Raw genomic sequence first — 6,000 nt, 5'->3', positions numbered from 1 at the left:
TGTACATTTATCCCTTGAGCATATTTACCTGTAGCTGTTTATTGAGATATTCGATTTCTCGTTTTCTATACAGGACTATATTCCATATTTCTATGTCTATTACAACATCTGTACGAGTACGCTTCAGAGAAATAAAAGCGTTTGGTTTGGTAATATTTCTGTTATAATAGTTTGTCCACTCAGTCAATGTCAGTCAAAAATCTAAATAACCTAATCATTAGACAATAACCTAATAAAAAATAACACTTTTAGTTTTACCACAGTGTTTATATTATTATTGATTGAATTACAAAACGTACAATCAACAGTATACCATACAACACAGTCAAACTCGTAATATTGTGATTTGAGTCACATGTGTAAGGAGATGAAGATGTTTCACTTTATAAATATGTAGAAATATTAGTATAGGTATGGATTAATGTGTTTACTTAAATGCATGTACAGAACGAGGTATTGGACGAGGTATTGGACGATGTATGTATAGACAATATTAAATATATGTATTAGACAACCGAATTCACAATGTTGATGCTTAAACATCGTATATAAAAAAAGATTGGACGAGGTTTTTATATAGCGTACTATGCACAGGTATAGGTGCTATACGAGGTAATTATATACATGTACAAAGTTAGGCGTTGGAAGAGAGTTCATATGCATGCATATCTAAGTAGTGTTCATATGCATGCATATCTAAGTAGTGTTCATATGCATGCATATCTAAGTAGTGTTCATATGCATGCATATCTTAGTGTTTATATGGATGCATATCTAAGTAGTGTTTATATGGATGCATATCTAAGTAGTGTTCATATGCATGCATATCTAAGTAGTGTTCATATGCATGCATATCTAAGTAGTGTTTATATGCATGCATATCTAAGTAGTGTTCATATGCATGCATATCTAAGTAGTGTTTATATGCATGCATATCTAAGTAGTGTTTATATGCATGCATATCTAAGTAGTGTTTATATGCATGCATATCTAAGTAGTGTTTATATGCATGCATATCTAAGTAGTGTTCATATGCATGCATATCTAAGTAGTGTTTATATGCATGCATATCTAAGTAGTGTTTATATGCATGCATATCTAAGTAGTGTTCATATGCATGCATATCTAAGTAGTGTTTATATGCATGCATATCTAAGTAGTGTTCATATGCATGCATATCTAAGTAGTGTTTATATGCATGCATATCTAAGTAGTGTTTATATGGATGTATATCTAAGTAGTGTTCATATGCATGCATATCTAAGTAGTGTTTATATGGATGCATATCTAAGTAGTGTTTATATGCATGCATATCTAAGTAGTGTTTATATGCATGCATATCTAAGTAGTGTTCATATGCATGCATATCTAAGTAGTGTTTATATGCATGCATATCTAAGTAGTGTTCATATGCATGCATATCTAAGTAGTGTTCATATGCATGCATATCTAAGTAGTGTTTATATGCATGCATATCTAAGTAGTGTTTATATGGATGCATATCTAAGTAGTGTTCATATGCATGCATATCTAAGTAGTGTTTATATGCATGCATATCTAAGTAGTGTTTATATGCATGCATATCTAAGTAGTGTTTATATGGATGCATATCTAAGTAGTGTTCACATGCATGCATATCTAAGTAGTGTTTATATGCATGCATATCTAAGTAGTGTTTATATGCATGCATATCTAAGTAGTGTTCATATGCATGCATATCTAAGTAGTGTTCATATGCATGCATATCTAAGTAGTGTTTATATGGATGCATATCTAAGTAGTGTTTATATGCATGCATATCTAAATAGTGTTCATATGCATGCATATCTAAGTAGTGTTTATATGGATGCATATCTAAGTAGTGTTTATTTGGATGCGTATCTAAGTAGTGTTCATATGCATGCATATCTAAGTAGTGTTTATATGCATGCATATCTAAGTAGTGTTCATATGCATGCATATCTAAGTAGTGTTTATATGCATGCATATCTAAGTAGTGTTCATATGCATGCATATCTAAGTAGTGTTTATATGGATGCATATCTAAGTAGTGTTCATATGCATGCATATCTAAGTAGTGTTCATATGCATGCATATCTAAGTAGTGTTTATATGCATGCATATCTAAGTAGTGTTTATATGCATGCATATCTAAGTAGTGTTCATATGGATGCATATCTAAGTAGTGTTTATATGCATGCATATCTAAGTAGTGTTCATATGCATGCATATCTAAGTAGTGTTTATATGCATGCATATCTAAGTAGTGTTCATATGCATGCATATCTAAGTAGTGTTCATATGCATGCATATCTAAGTAGTGTTTATATGCATGCATATCTAAGTAGTGTTCATATGCATGCATATCTACGTAGTGTTCATATGCAGGTATATCTAAGTAGTGTTCATATGCATGCATATCTAAGTAGTGTTCATATGCATGCATATCTAAGTAGTGTTCATATGCATGCATATCTAAGTCGTGTTTATATGCATGCATATCTAAGTAGTGTTTATATGCATGCATATCTAAGTAGTGTTTATATGCATACATATCTAAGTAGTGTTCATATGCATGCATATCTAAGTAGTGTTCATATGCATGCATATCTAAGTAGTGTCCATATGCATGCATATGTAAGTAGTGTTCATATGCATGCATTTCTAAGTAGTGTTTATATGCATGCATATCTAAGTAGTGTTCATATGCATGCATATCTAAGTAGTGTTCATATGCATGCATATCTAAGTAGTGTTCATATGCATGCATATCTAAGTAGTGTTTATATGCATGCATATCTAAGTAGTGTTTATATGGATGCATATCTAAGTAGTGTTCATATGCATGCATATCTAAGTAGTGTTTATATGCATGCATATCTAAGTAGTGTTTATATGCATGCATATCTAAGTAGTGTTTATATGGATGCATATCTAAGTAGTGTTCACATGCATGCATATCTAAGTAGTGTTTATATGCATGCATATCTAAGTAGTGTTTATATGCATGCATATCTAAGTAGTGTTCATATGCATGCATATCTAAGTAGTGTTCATATGCATGCATATCTAAGTAGTGTTTATATGGATGCATATCTAAGTAGTGTTTATATGCATGCATATCTAAATAGTGTTCATATGCATGCATATCTAAGTAGTGTTTATATGGATGCATATCTAAGTAGTGTTTATTTGGATGCGTATCTAAGTAGTGTTCATATGCATGCATATCTAAGTAGTGTTTATATGCATGCATATCTAAGTAGTGTTCATATGCATGCATATCTAAGTAGTGTTTATATGCATGCATATCTAAGTAGTGTTCATATGCATGCATATCTAAGTAGTGTTTATATGGATGCATATCTAAGTAGTGTTCATATGCATGCATATCTAAGTAGTGTTTATATGGATGCATATCTAAGTAGTGTTCATATGCATGCATATCTAAGTAGTGTTTATATGCAAGCATATCTAAGTAGTGTTCATATGCATGCATATCTAAGTAGTGTTTATATGCATGCATATCTAAGTAGTGTTCATATGCATGCATATCTAAGTAGCGTTTATATGCATGCATATCTAAGTAGTGTTTATGTGGATGCATATCTAAGTAGTGTTCATATGCATGCATATCTAAGTAGTGTTTATATGGATGCATATCTAAGTAGTGTTTATATGCATGCATATCTAAGTAGTGTTTATATGCATGCATATCTAAGTAGTGTTTATATGGATGCATATCTAAGTAGTGTTTATATGGATGCATATCTAAGTAGTGTTCATATGCATGCATATCTAAGTAGTGTTCATATGCATGCATATCTAAGTAGTGTTTATATGCATGCATATCTAAGTAGTGTTTATATGCATGCATATCTAAGTAGTGTTCATATGGATGCATATCTAAGTAGTGTTTATATGCATGCATATCTAAGTAGTGTTCATATGCATGCATATCTAAGTAGTGTTTATATGCATGCATATCTAAGTAGTGTTCATATGCATGCATATCTAAGTAGTGTTCATATGCATGCATATCTAAGTAGTGTTCATATGCATGCATATCTAAGTAGTGTTCATATGCATGCATATCTAAGTAGTGTTCATATGCATGCATATCTTAGTGTTTATATGGATGCATATCTAAGTAGTGTTTATATGGATGCATATCTAAGTAGTGTTCATATGCATGCATATCTAAGTAGTGTTCATATGCATGCATATCTAAGTAGTGTTTATATGCATGCATATCTAAGTAGTGTTCATATGCATGCATATCTAAGTAGTGTTTATATGCATGCATATCTAAGTAGTGTTTATATGCATGCATATCTAAGTAGTGTTTATATGCATGCATATCTAAGTAGTGTTTATATGCATGCATATCTAAGTAGTGTTCATATGCATGCATATCTAAGTAGTGTTTATATGCATGCATATCTAAGTAGTGTTTATATGCATGCATATCTAAGTAGTGTTCATATGCATGCATATCTAAGTAGTGTTTATATGCATGCATATCTAAGTAGTGTTCATATGCATGCATATCTAAGTAGTGTTTATATGCATGCATATCTAAGTAGTGTTTATATGGATGTATATCTAAGTAGTGTTCATATGCATGCATATCTAAGTAGTGTTTATATGGATGCATATCTAAGTAGTGTTTATATGCATGCATATCTAAGTAGTGTTTATATGCATGCATATCTAAGTAGTGTTCATATGCATGCATATCTAAGTAGTGTTTATATGCATGCATATCTAAGTAGTGTTCATATGCATGCATATCTAAGTAGTGTTCATATGCATGCATATCTAAGTAGTGTTTATATGCATGCATATCTAAGTAGTGTTTATATGGATGCATATCTAAGTAGTGTTCATATGCATGCATATCTAAGTAGTGTTTATATGCATGCATATCTAAGTAGTGTTTATATGCATGCATATCTAAGTAGTGTTTATATGGATGCATATCTAAGTAGTGTTCACATGCATGCATATCTAAGTAGTGTTTATATGCATGCATATCTAAGTAGTGTTTATATGCATGCATATCTAAGTAGTGTTCATATGCATGCATATCTAAGTAGTGTTCATATGCATGCATATCTAAGTAGTGTTTATATGGATGCATATCTAAGTAGTGTTTATATGCATGCATATCTAAATAGTGTTCATATGCATGCATATCTAAGTAGTGTTTATATGGATGCATATCTAAGTAGTGTTTATTTGGATGCGTATCTAAGTAGTGTTCATATGCATGCATATCTAAGTAGTGTTTATATGCATGCATATCTAAGTAGTGTTCATATGCATGCATATCTAAGTAGTGTTTATATGCATGCATATCTAAGTAGTGTTCATATGCATGCATATCTAAGTAGTGTTTATATGGATGCATATCTAAGTAGTGTTCATATGCATGCATATCTAAGTAGTGTTTATATGGATGCATATCTAAGTAGTGTTCATATGCATGCATATCTAAGTAGTGTTTATATGCAAGCATATCTAAGTAGTGTTCATATGCATGCATATCTAAGTAGTGTTTATATGCATGCATATCTAAGTAGTGTTCATATGCATGCATATCTAAGTAGCGTTTATATGCATGCATATCTAAGTAGTGTTTATATGGATGCATATCTAAGTAGTGTTCATATGCATGCATATCTAAGTAGTGTTTATATGGATGCATATCTAAGTAGTGTTTATATGCATGCATATCTAAGTAGTGTTTATATGCATGCATATCTAAGTAGTGTTTATATGGATGCATATCTAAGTAGTGTTTATATGGATGCATATCTAAGTAGTGTTCATATGCATGCATATCTAAGTAGTGTTCATATGCATGCATATCTAAGTAGTGTTTATATGCATGCATATCTAAGTAGTGTTTATATGCATGCATATCTAAGTAGTGTTCATATGGATGCATATCTAAGTAGTGTTTATATGCATGCATATCTAAGTAGTGTTCATATG

This window comes from Saccoglossus kowalevskii, chromosome 15 (genome assembly GCF_978046115.1).
Source record: "Saccoglossus kowalevskii chromosome 15, keSacKowa6.1, whole genome shotgun sequence".
NCBI classification, from domain to species: Eukaryota; Metazoa; Hemichordata; class Enteropneusta; family Harrimaniidae; genus Saccoglossus; species Saccoglossus kowalevskii.
This window is presented reverse-complemented; position numbering follows the sequence as displayed.